Genomic DNA, 13,478 nt, shown 5'->3' on the forward strand with positions numbered 1-13,478 from the left:
TTAAAAATGCACTAATACAAAATTAATGATGAAGAAATAGTTTATCTTGTCTGGTTTGAAAACATTTCTTTATATAAAATAAAGTATTAGATAAATAGGGACTTCCATAAAGTATTTTTTCATTGAAAGCACATGTATATGAATTGATAGACAAAATGGCAACCCAAACAAGTATTTAGCATTAAAGGTGAAACATTAGCTGGCAAAAAAAGCAAGGAAATTCTAAGTTAAGGTCTTCTATCTTCACTTTTCATGTTACATCTAAACTTCAAACAGAAAGTGATGTTGCACCACTCTCCATTACAGTAAGCATGCAAAATAAGTAAGGCAAAACAGAACTGTGAGCAGAGTGTCAGCAATACCTTTTGATTTCTCTGCTTTTGTCAACTTGCATCCAAACGACAGCATAGCTTTGCAATTAATTGAGAACGTTTGTGCTTTCCAGTCTACCATACTGTGGGACAGCACCTTCCCTGATTTTCCTAAGGAGTGAAGAAAAAAGTCCTGTCTCTTGAGAAGCAATTAAGACAACTGAAAACAACAGCGTTCCACAGAAGGGTAAAGAAAAAGTATCAGATAAATACAGGAAAAGCCAAACATAACTGTTTTAAAATTAGATTTGAATACTCCAAAAACAGAATTAAAAACTCAGTGCATTTTTTTCAGAAAATAAGCTAAGCAATCTCTTTGTCCTACAGAAAGCAAAATTCTTAACCCTTTTTTTACCTGCTTGGAGCAACTGAGCAGATACAGAGCACCTTCATAATGATAATTATCCAGCATATAACCTAAAAAAATTAAGAATAACTCCACAAATCTGGAGTACAGAAGTATTTCCCAAACACACTCATATACTAAAAATCCTTTAATTGGACAGCTCTTTCAAAAGTTATTCTTAATACAAATATATCTGTCATAAAACATATTTAAGTAACTTCTTCCAGTACCTAATACAGAGACATTTAGAATACTTACTTAAAAATAAACTCGGAGAAAACACTACGCATTTCCCCACCCGTCTCCCCACAAGAAGGAACATTACTACTTCTAAGAATAGTGTCCCAAAAAGTCAAATCATCGTGGCCAACAGCAAATCAGACATGGATTAAATAAAAGAGAGAATGCAAGTTGTGTTGAAAATGTATTTGTCACACAGAATCTACCTTTTGTTTGCTCATGTTCATCTAGGAATAAAGTCACGGCTGGGGTGGGAAAGTGCTGTTCGAGTGCCTGTAACTAAAGTGTAGCTGGTTGGGATCCTCCCTCCTGTGTGACTGGCAGGCCACTCGCCTGTTCCCACTAACAGGATGACTTGCCATCATATGCAGTAGACAGAAGCTTGGAAAGGAAAGTGTTGATGATACAGGATACACCTGGGCACGTAGCTGAGAATGTTCCAGGCACCTGCTTGAGATGGGCCCTTCCATCCGCTGGCAGGGTCATGGCTGGCACCTGCTGCATTGGTGCAGGTCAAACTGAAACATGCTCCTTGTCCACAAAAATTCCATTTTTCTTCCCCTCCGAAAATATTGTGTTACGGATTTAAAAGACACCATCTAAGAGACTTGCTAAAAATGACTGGTTTTCAAAGCTTACTAAAAGTGCTCAGACAGGGGGGACACCCTGTCATGGTTGTCTTTCAATAAATGTGGACTTACATACCTGGTATGAAATGAAAGTTGAAGCACTGTGTGTTCAATGCTCTTGGATATGGAAACTTTCAAAAAGGGTTAGGTGCATAATCACATCAGCAGTTGTTGCCTCTTTTGTTCACTTTTAATGCAGCTGCTAATGGATTTGTTCGTTTTTTTTTTTTTTCTTTTTTTTAAATCATTTAATGTGAGAATTAATATCTGATAATGGGGATCAAGAAATCTTTGAATGTTAATGGTATTATGCGTGCTCTCTCTACCCCTTTATATTTGCATACTAATAGGATTGAAATATTTTAAAGGCATAAAAAAAAGCTTCTGTAAAGAGATTGAGTGTGGGTAAACCTTCAGTGATGCACTTTTGGATGAGAAATTTGGGTTACCAATTGATTTCACTCTCAGCATAACTGTGTTGATGCATAAGGGAAAGATGCTTTAGTAGTTAGTGGGGTTATGTCTTGAGATCCTGTTTCCTAACCGGAGAGTGAACCAACTGAAGTCTAAGTGATTGAAAAGTAAACAAAAGTGTATTTAAAGTAATTGGATTTGAATTAAATATATTTCTACATTTATTTGAAAGAGTTATTGATTTTCAGTGATTGATTGTCACTAACATGTTGATGTGTGATTAAATGTCTTTACATTAAATTTAACACTTTTTATAAAGAGGAAAATGCATTATATGCATATTTATGCAATGATACTTAGCATACATTTATTCAGAGTCTTAATTTTTACATTTAGCTTAGGAAATGTTGAGTGACAGTTCTTATTTAGTAGAATATTAATTTCTTCATGGCTTGTGTCAAGCTAGTTTTAGTAATTGAAGTTCAATTAAAGCTGCAGAGAAATAAAATGAATTTTACTTAAGAAAAAATGAGAAACATTCTGGATGTGTATTGGGAAGAATTTTGCATTTAAATCTGATATATTGAACAGAAGCGGTTTGCAGATGATGCATAATAGACTGCGCTGCTGATAAAGTAGATGAGACCAAGAGGAGTCTTTCAGGGTCTTGGAGCTAACGGTGCTCGGTTCTTGCATTTAGTTTTTATTCAGAGGTTGTAAGAAACCAAGACTAGTAAGCTTCCCTGTTTTTCAGTGCTCAGCTGATTTTTCGTTTTGAATGAACTTACTGTTGAATTGAGTTGTCTAGATAAATTTGAGAATATATTCTTTGCCAAGAAGTGGCAGCTACGGCTGTCAGGAGCTCGTCATTTTATCTCTTCAGGAAGCTCTAGCTCCATGTGGTTAGCTCTAGGCTTTCCCCTCTTCACTGATTGGAGTTTCCTTAAAATGTTACACAGGAACATGCTACTTGTGAGCAATCCTGTGGAGGATAAGGAATTGGCTGTGGAATCCTGCTACTTTTTTTAGTCTAATTTACATTACCTTACAGATTACACAGCAGCCTATCTCTCTCCATGCTGCCAAGTTGTGGTTGAAGAGTAGATCAGAAACGATTAGTATAAATTATTATAATACTGGTGGAGTGGGGTGACGTGTCCAAAGACTAAGAGCTCTGCTGGGTCAACAGAAGCTGTAGAGATTCTTGATAGAGTCTGAAAGCATGGAAGGAGAGAAGTAACTAGCAGGCTAGCAGAAGCCTTGTAATAATTATTGTGATGACTTTGGACTGGAGCCGAGGGAAGAGGATGGAGCTGCCTTTCTTGCCTCTTCCCTGTACTAAAGCCCTGAAGGTCTAAAGTCCAAGGACTAATTAGTTATTAGTAGACTACTGACATAGGGAAGGATCATCAGACTGGAAACACAACTCTGCAAAGTTAAATTTGATTAAAAACTATGTATTTTTCCCAGGTAACCTAAACAGCATGTATAGGAGAAGGCAAAGAGCAAAAATAAATTTTAACCACAAACATGGCCAGAATTACTGTTTATAGTGCATACCTCTTGATGCATTTTTTTAATAATGTCATTGTGTTTGATTTGTGTTAGCCTAATTTACTTAAAACTAATTAAAGTTCAAATGTAACTGTGAGGGAAAACCCCATGTCTTTTATCCACCCACAACGATTAATTCTGTTTTGATATTCCATGCAATAGATATTTGACAGATTCTCCTCTGTCCATCCCTTAACGTCTCTGAAGAGTAGATGAGCTTCTGTTGTTTTCTGTTCCTCAGCTTTTCTGAAATCCCTGAATCTCTGTGCAGGGAATGCCTGGAGGGTGCACTTCCCCTGAGAACCGACCTTTCTGGGAGAGGGCTGATGGAAATGCCATTCTGGCGTGGTGTCGGTGATAGACTACTGAGCTCCCAGTAAGAGCAAACTGAGCCCAGCCTTTGGGCGCCAATCTGCAGCCTCGGACTGTGTGGTGCCCTGATTTAACTTTTAGATTAAAGTTAATTCAAACTGTGAGAGAAGGGAGAGAGAAAGGAGTGGCATCTTTTCTCTTGTTTAACACCTGTCTCTTCAATGTGTGTCAAAGCGGGTAGTGGACATCCTTGGGTTTGCCAGCTGTGGCTCCCATTCATTGTTGTGGCGTGTGCATTGTGTGTTGTTTTGTTTTTTTTTGGTTGAGGGTTTGGGGTTTTTTTAAAGTAGTTTGGGCACCCAGATCTTTGAATAAGGAGTGAAGTTATTTTTGGGGACCTTCCCAAAGACCGGTGTGAAGTTCTGCAGTGTGTGTGTCTGCTGCATTTCTAACAAAAAGCTATTTAACTTACACTGGATAGGAACCCCTGAGACTTGATTTCAGCTAAGTGTGAACAAATACTAGTCTCTTGGAAAGAAAATAATCTGACTGGAGGATAAGGATTCAAGGCACCATGAATATATTTGTTAACTTGTCTGGAACTTTGTGGATTCTTTTTTCCTTGGGTTTTGTGAAGTCTAGGACACCTCAAAGAGCAGTGTGCCATTATGAAAGCGTGGCTTACCTGGGGGGGACTGAATGCTCACTGTGGTGTAGCCACAGGAGAATGGAAAGCGTGGAGGAACTGATTGAGAAGAGCAAGAATGTCACTTTCATAATAGGGTGGGGTTTTTTTTGTTGTTTTGTTTGTTTGTTTGGTTGGTTGGTTGGTTTTTTTACTGGAAGAAAAAATGTGTTAAAAAGTCTTCCATAAAAGTAGACAAAGAAGTGAATCAATGTTGTTACCATTTTCTACCAACTTGAACATTCATATATTTCAGACCGTTAGAATAATGTCAAGTAACCAGGTGATGTGGCAGTGAGGAAGGCAAATGTGATTCTACTGTGAATCCATTCAAGTAGTAGTAATAAAGCTGGGAAAACATGAATTCCCATTTACAGAGTCTGATGAGACCTCAGCACAGATAGGTCAAGGAATAGACATGTTAATTTTTCTGGAGGAGGCTAAAATACTTCACTGGTTGTGTGGCTTCAGTTTTGACGACTTCATAATATTAAAGATATTTGAAGATTCATGACAACTGACAATTTTGGGAGAATTTTCTACCAGCTGAAAGTATTCTAATCCTCTCCCATTGCATTGTTTATTGAGTACTTTAGCTTACTTTTGAAAGTGAAGCATGGTATATCATTGTTTGAGTTTTGTTGCTTGTTTTTTTTTTTTTTTTAATTAAAAATGCTTTGCTTTATGAATAGCTTCCTTTATAATTTGTAATGAGAAGTGGAAAAGGGATGGACAAGCTTCTCAGAAAAAATCACATTTGAGATTTCTGAGTAATGATCTGAATGGTCTGAAGTCATTTATTCCCAAGACATATCACTGTTTTGCAGGATATTCAAACTACTGTAATCAAAATTAAACTATGCCCTTAGTATGAAGAATTTTTTTTTTTAAAAAGAAAGCTTCAGAACACATTAAAACAATATTTCAGAGTAATAGGAATCTGTTAATTGAATTCAACTTCTTGGTTAAATATATTCTTCAGTGCTTTTTATCATCTAATAAAAAGTTTTAGTTTAATTAGTGTAGGTAAGAAACCATGCTCAGTATTTTGCAGTCTATTCAATACAACAGAAGTTTCCTTTTCTTTCAATGCTTTTCTTAGAGAAGATAGTCTCCTTAAGAAAAGTTAAGATAATTTTAATCATTGTTCAGAGGCCAGACTTGCAATCCACATTTTTATAGCTAAATGTTACACAACTCTGCATCAAGTGAATGATCAACACTATACATAATAGGGCATTGAAATTCAGCCTCAGAAATGAGAATCATGTCAAAATCCATCTTCCGAGCAATTACAATATAATTTCTGCAAAACATACTTTGGTTTTATTTTTTGGATTCTATACTGTTGTGGAAGGACAAGAACATTGTTAGTGTTCTAATTTTTTGAATAGTTGTTTTTTGTTTTGTTTTTTGTATTATGTTTTAATAGGATGTGTTCATATTTCAATAACAAGTACCAGTGCATGGGTAGTAGAAGGGTACATATGTACATATGTGAGATCTTGCAAACACATTCATGTCCAAGGGATGCATAACATGTATGTATACATACATAGCTGCTACTAACTTTGCAAATGCCACTTTCTCAGTTGTATTCTGAATTCTAACTCTTGGTTAGAAAACCTTGAAGTAGTATGTTTAATTTTACTGTGGATCTTGAACACAATGTCAGCATTTAATTTGTTTACTAAGAAATTAAGAAACTCAACGATGAAATTATGCTGTGGGCAGCTAATGCTAGGGTAAAAAAATGACTGGAATTTATAACATGTAGATCATTCTTTTAAGGAGTATAATGAGCAAGGCAGCAGTAGGATGTCTGTTATGAACTGATTGCTGAAATGAGTAATTGTCACTGAAGGGTTTTTTGTTACTGCCAGAGCTGTGACTATCTCTCGAAATTTTACTTCTAATTTCATTGTTTTCACAGTAATGGTGCATTAAGATGTCAAGTCAAAATATTTTTTTCTAGTCCTTCTGTTCTGGTAGTTCATTTGGGAATGTATATTTCTGGAACTGCAGTGTTTGGAACCACCACACTTCTTTTAAAGTTTCTGAATGTTTCACAATTCTGCGTGTTACTGATCTTCTGAGAGAGCATAACTTTATAGGTTTCTTCTTTAGTTGTTGTAGGCTTCTTAAACTGGTTTGCCTTAAAAAAAAAAAAAAAAAAAAAAAAGAAAACACAGTTCTTCTGTGAGTGACAATGATTGACTTTGTAGTCTTCTATCAGTGAGTATGCTAAAACAAGCCATGTGAGCTAGCCAATTACTAAATACATTCTGAGGATTTTGGTGACATTCCCATTGCATTTCTGTTAAACTTCTCTCTCCTCTTCTGTTCTTCTCTGTCTCAAATTTTATGCATAAAAGGATCATGGCATTTAGGAGCTTTATTTAGGGACAAGGTTTCTCAAGGTCAAGGTCAGCTGACTTCTGCTGCTGAAGCATATAGGGTCATGATTCTTCTGAAAATGAGGTCACTGTGTGAAAGGCAAAAGGTGTTTATTTTCTATTTTTTCAAAGGGGTAAGTATACATTATAATGCACTAGAAACCCCCTAGGAGTACTGTTTATTGACAGAATTAATAACAAACTAGTAGAGTCTGATAGCATTAGTTTATCATTAGGAACAGACCTTTCCTCACCAAGGTGACAACCAGTTTTGTAAGCTTACTTTTGCCTTTCTAGAGCCTGACATATAAACTGTCAGAGACAGGGCAAATAATGCAGTCTCACTAAGCTAGGCATCAGTAAGAATAGGACTCTTGGCAGTAGTAAATACTGAAATGTTTTTCTGCATAGACAGAAACACAGTGTGAGAACTGTATGACGTGTGGCAACATCCCAAGATTTATCAAGCCTGTCTGTACTAATGAAAGTTGTTGTGTGTGTTATGTTGTACAGATGGTTTTACACTTTCTGATGGGTTTTACAATTCAAGTATTTTTTTTACTGTTTTCTTTTTTTTTTTTTTTTTTTATTTCCAAAGATCCATTCCCTCATCCCATAATGTCCTCTAAAAAGATCAAAGCCATTTAAAAACAAATAAACAGCTAATTCATATGCTGTCACTGAGTAATTGTGGCCAAAGCAAAAACTTATTTTTGCACATGATGCATACTGTCAAATCAGTGAGAGGGGTGGAAAAAAGAAGTGTGAGTTGGTAGAAGTTGTTTTGGGTTTTTCTGAGCTTTACAGCTAAATGGACATTCAGGTGGTTAGCAGGAGTGTAGCCATCCAGTTCAAGGGAAGCGATTCATCTCCTCTAGACACTTGTGAGGCCACAGCTGGACTGTTGTGTCTAGTTTTGGTCTACTTTGTGCAAGAAAGACATTGGCATACTTGGAGCAAGCTCAGCACAGGCTTACCAACATGATCAGGGATTGAACACGTGACGTGGGGGGAGAGTGTGAGTGAACTTCATAGGATAAGGGGGATCTTACTGCTGTTTACAAGTACTTAATGGGAGGGTGTAGAGAAGAGTACACCCTATGTTCTTGAATGTCCACAGTGAGAAGACAAGAGTTAATGGACATTAAATGATCACAAGGAAGACTCTAATAAGATATCAGAAACTTTTTTTTTTTTTTGCACCATGAGGTGATCAAGCACTGGAAAAGGTGCCCAGAGACCTGTGAAGTGTGCATCCTTGGAGATGGGAGATGCACAAAACTGGGTTGTGCTCTGAGCAACTTAAGCCAGCTTTAAAGTTGAAGTAAAATGCCAACGAGCCTTACTTTGAGTGAAGGACTTCCAAGAGGGCCCTTCCAATCAAAATTGTTCTGTGGGCTCTACTTGTTAGACTGGAATCTGGAAAAGATATAAGAGTTGAAGTACTTAGTTACAAATACAAAGTGCTTTTTAACATCATAAATGATTGCCTAGAGTATGAAAAGCCATGCAAATTCCTAAGAACTTCAATTATACCACCTGATTTTACTGACATGGTATAATGTCGCTTCGCCACAATTTACTTTGGTTTAAATTTCTGAGGATTTTCATGTGTCTTTATAATCTGAAGATTAACAAGCTACCTTGGAGGACTCTGCTTCCTTAAATTTTGTATTCATTTTATGCAGTTGAGACACTAGAAGAGAGAGAACAAGTAAAAATTGTTGATACTGCAAGTAGGCAAATATTTTCTTCAAGCATTTGCAACTAAGGAGGGTCAGAAGCAGAGCAGTTGGGAGAAATGGTGGTGGGCTCCCTGAATTAATTTTTCCAAGCTCCCTTTCAGCCCTATGAGCTCCTCTATCCAGATCAGATGTGACTGAAATGGGGAAAGCTAGCAGGGAGCAGCCTGTCTCTTACTTCCAGATCAGCTTCTGCCCCTTTTTTACAAACCCTTTTATACAATGTTTCAGCCACCTTAAATTGCATCATAGTGATTGGACAGTTAATGGGGATTTGGGAGAGTCCACAAACATGCTTGTGGACAGGCTGAAAAGTATGCACAGGGTATGAGTGGAGCGGGAAGGAAACTACTGGAAAGGAGGAGTGAGGGTACTGTGGGTGCTAGCAAGTGTGGATCCACATGCCTACTACCACCTTGCACATGATTCTGTCCTGGCTGGATTGATGCTTGTTTGTTCCCACTTTGGTTTCCTTAGAAAACCTGTTGAAAACCCCAGTAATGAAGAAGCTTGCGAGTCTAAGAGCTGCTCAGTTTCTTCTTGCAGCTTTGTCTGTAACTAAATGCTTAGCACCAGTCCACTTAATCACGCATCTGGAAGGGGTGAGAAGGTTGGAAGAAGAGGTCGATGAAGTTTCCTAGAGAGAGAGGTCTGCTGATGCCTGCTGAAGTAAGAGCGGGCTGCAGGAACACCTTGTGCTGCAGTAGGAATTGGGAGCAGTTTGAGCTCTCCTCATCTGGCTTTCCACCCCTTTGCCTCCCTTCTATGTGTGGCTTGGGGTGTCCAGTGTTACTGTGGGTTCTCTGTTCAACAAAGACGCTCATTATGTCAAGTGGTTTTTGTGCTGTTATTGCCTTGTTTTATTGTGTGTTCTGTAGGAGGCTTGCCAATGGAATCGGACCAAGCTGGTAGTTTAGCATTGAAGTAGTATTTTAAGGTAAGAGAATTTGTATTATGGAATTACTGTAATTCGTATTATGAAAGTGAACCTTTATTGATGCTTACCCACAGTATAGTAACTAAGATGCTACTTTCATTTCTAAGGATAAACTGTCTTATTTCAGATACTATGGCACAGTAAATTTCTTCTTTTCAATGACTGATTGCGATAAGTGCGTTTAACAAGCATGGTTCTAGTAATTAATGCAGTCTTTGATATTAGTACGTACATTTTATAGTACCATTTTAAATGGACTCTCCAAAATTAGCTCATCTTCTGTAAGGTCCATGTAGATCAAAGTACTCAGTTTCAAGGTAAACAGAAAGGAAATAATCAGTCTTGCATTTTACAGTCCTCCTTCCATTTTGTTTTTTCACTTGGATAGAGGAAGAATAAAAATAAAGGGCATTCGTTATCTAGCAAAACTCAGAAGCTATTTCACATGAAAACATAATGAGTGTGACAGGCTACAAATAGCATTGAACATGAATCTTTTACAGAAGAAAGGAGGAATGTCCTTTGCTATATTTACTTCAATCAACCCTAATAAGGCTTGTTTTATGTGTTTTATGCATCCGCCATCATAATTATAAATCCTTGACATTTTAGCACTAGCATTTATATCTGCCAGGGAAGCTACCCAGAGTCAACCCTCAAGGAATGTCTGTATTGTTACTATGGATCTCCATAACAGCTCTCAAGTAGTTACTAAGTGGCTTAAAAAATTACATCTCAGTCATGCTTGAAGGGCTCATCAAACTTTGCCACAAATATCAATGTTAAGTACCCAATCAGCTGCATTGTTTGAAGTACAGTCACGTGTACCCACGAAGGAATAGGTTGGACAGGAAGAAGGAGTATATAAGGTCTCATCAATCAGGTGGATTTTTTTTTTTTTTTGCCATGACCTTTCAAAAAAAAAAAAAAGAAAAAAAGAAAAAAACAACCCCAAAACCCTGCCAGTTCAGCTACAGGGAAATAACAGGAAGATAAAGATATCTTTTGATACACAAAAAAGTAGCAGCTGGACTTTTGAAAATCATGCACAAAAGGGTTTTCTCAGTCATGATTTCTTAATACAGTTTGGTGGTTTTTGTTTTTTTTTTTGAACCTTTGTCGAGTATTTGAGGACCTTCCCAAAATAGCAATTAAAGAAAACCACACAACAAAAGCCAGAAAAGAAATTACAATAGCCTGTTAAGAAAATCTTAGAAATCTGGAAACTCAGGTTCATAAATGTAGCTAGCTACCCAAATGAAGTGATGAGACTGAGAGCTGAATGCAAGACTTTTAGTAACAAAGTAATCGAGAAGTTTTGATCTCCCAGAAGTAATGGAGAGTGCAAACCCCTTCCCATGGCCGTGAAGTCAGTAACCACAAATCTAGTAAATTCAGGTAAGCACAGCATATTTCTTCAGCAAACAAACCCCCCCTTTGGGTGGCTGACAGTGCCACAGCACAGGCACAGCAGAAGGGGTGGGGAAGGAGCTCCAGAGGCTTAACATGCAGTCCATCCGTTACATACTGCTGTCTCTAATAAATTAGATTGCTGCATCTTTTAGAGGTAGTAAGTGATGGGCAAGAAGAGGAACTCCAGATTTCTTAAGAAGTAGATATGCTGATTAAAATGTGAAGACTGGAAACAATTGATATCTCACTCTTTGGACAAACTTTTACAGCTTAGTTATAATTCAAAAATCTGAGCTGAATTTATGAAGAAAATTATTATTTTTAAAGTATCATGTCTTGCCATGGCACCCGTTTATGGTGAAATACAAACATTTGAAGCATTTGGCAGCATTGAGGACCTCCAGAGGCCCTGTGCATTCAAACTGAGGTAAATCCTGCAGGCCTCTACCAGTCCTGGCCTCATATTCCACCCTCGGTTCTTCATTTTGTCCCCTGCTCTGTCCCTTGGGTTGTGCCAAGACTGCACTTTCACTTGGGTGAGGATCCCTCCCTGCCACTGGCACACTCCTTTCTCTTCCCCCAGAAAGAGCTGGGACTTGGACTGGGTCTGGTCTCTCTTTTTTTTATGCATGATGCTTCTTTTCCTATTTCATATTTTCCTTGTGTCCTTGAAAAGTTTTGAGACCGGAGGCTAAGATATTTGTGCTGTGTGCAGTAGGATTCTGTTCTTGGCTACTTTTAGACAGTACCAAAAGAAATCTGAATAATAAGGGTAGGAAAAGTGTCATGTGGTCTTTGGGAAGATACTCTGGTGTATGCAGTTTTGGCATGTAGGTAAACAAGATGAGCTAATCACCATAACTTTCATGTAACGTATCTGTAATTTGTTTTCATATGTAGGTGTGAAGAAGGAAGGCTGCCATATGGTGTGTATATTGGTATTTTTCCTTGACAGCCTTTATTTTAAGTTAAAGGGATTCCAAGGCAAACTATTATACAAGAATACCATTTCAAATACTTATCAGCATATACCAGAAGAATACCTTAAAAGAACATTGAAGAAAGGCTGTAGAGCTCCAGGAAAGTTTTAAATTGAAAAATTAAATAACACTTTCATCCACTTTTGAGGTACCCTAATTACCTTAGTTCTGTCTATGTTGCACCGTTACCAGTCTTTCATCTTTTAACCATTTGAACAAGAGTCTTTCATAAGTAATATATAAAATCTGATTTTACATTAATGTGTTTGTGGAGTTCTGAATCAATTTCCACAGTGACTATGAATTTTTGTTTTGTTCAACATATGGTACACTTTACTCTCAGTCTTCTTGCCTGAATCTAAAGTGTTCTTGTCCCCTTGTGGGCATAAGTTAAAAGTAGAACCTGTGCCTGTAGAAGAGTTTCTGTTAGGAAGATGAACTCCTTGAGAGAACTGCAGAAAAATTCCTGCTGTTGTATTCAGACCTCTTGACACATATGTGCACAGCACTTTAGTGTGCTGTCACAGGAGTGGGGACACAAACATTGGTCCATCTTCATTAAAGGAGACAGAGATTTGTCACTACTGCAAGATTACAGACAATGATCGTCTAAGGAGATGTTAACTCAGTGATGTGTTGACAGAAATTTGCTTTATGTGGTTCACAGAGCTGAAGCAGCTGGAGGATGGAGAGTTGCTTATCTACCTGGTTTAGTTCCCTGAACTGATTCACCATGGATCTAGCAAGTTGTAGCACTTGTGTGAAGAAGCAGTAGAAACTAGTGGTTCGGGAAAGTTAGGCCACAGCAGCCTCGAAGTAGGTCAGATTTTGAACTGAAGATATCCTAGTGCACACTGCTGACTAAAGAGGTAACTTTGCCTGTATCTTATGTTGGTGCTGGTGTTCGAGTGTCTTAGATGGCTGGAGCAAAGAATTGACCCAAACACATAGTCTTGCCAAAAGAAAGGAGAAAAGAAAAGAAGAGGAAAGGTTCCCTTTTCCCTTTTTGCATTGGTCATATGTAGGCTGCTGTCAACTGCAGTCCTTTGCCACCTGTATCTGGTTGTGTCCTGGGAGAATTGAAGTTCTGGTCTCTTTAAATTTATAAAAAAATTTTACTTTGAACTTTGCTGTATTCTAGCATCAGTGTGTCACATATAGAAAGTATGTGTCTTTCTACCTCTGTTACGTATGTGTAGGGATAAATACAAGATTAATCCTACAGATCCCAAATTGAGGGATCGGAGAACAAGTCGATGTGATGCTATGATGAACGTCATTTTCTGCTTGAGCCATTGCTTCTCCTTATGTCACAGAGTTTGGTGAAATGTCCACAGAGCTATTGATTCATCCCTCCTGACAGCTCTGTGTTAAGATGCGAGTGCTTTGTGTGAAAAGTCTTTACTAATTGATCCAAAAAAGGGAAATTTTTTTTGCTGCATCATTTTATAAGTAACTA

At 37.7% G+C, this 13,478-nt stretch overlaps 1 protein-coding gene across 3 annotated transcripts in view; it reads left to right on the forward strand.

The window, feature by feature from the left end:
* The window catches only part of PARD3B (par-3 family cell polarity regulator beta), a 432,753-nt gene that overhangs the window by 117,374 nt on the left and 301,901 nt on the right, over positions 1 to 13,478 (forward strand). The gene's annotated exons all lie outside the window — the stretch shown is intronic.

The sequence above is a fragment of the Tyto alba genome, unplaced genomic scaffold, assembly GCF_018691265.1.
Source record: "Tyto alba isolate M040663 unplaced genomic scaffold, T.alba_DEE_v4.0 Super-Scaffold_7, whole genome shotgun sequence".
NCBI lineage: Eukaryota > Metazoa > Chordata > Aves > Strigiformes > Tytonidae > Tyto > Tyto alba.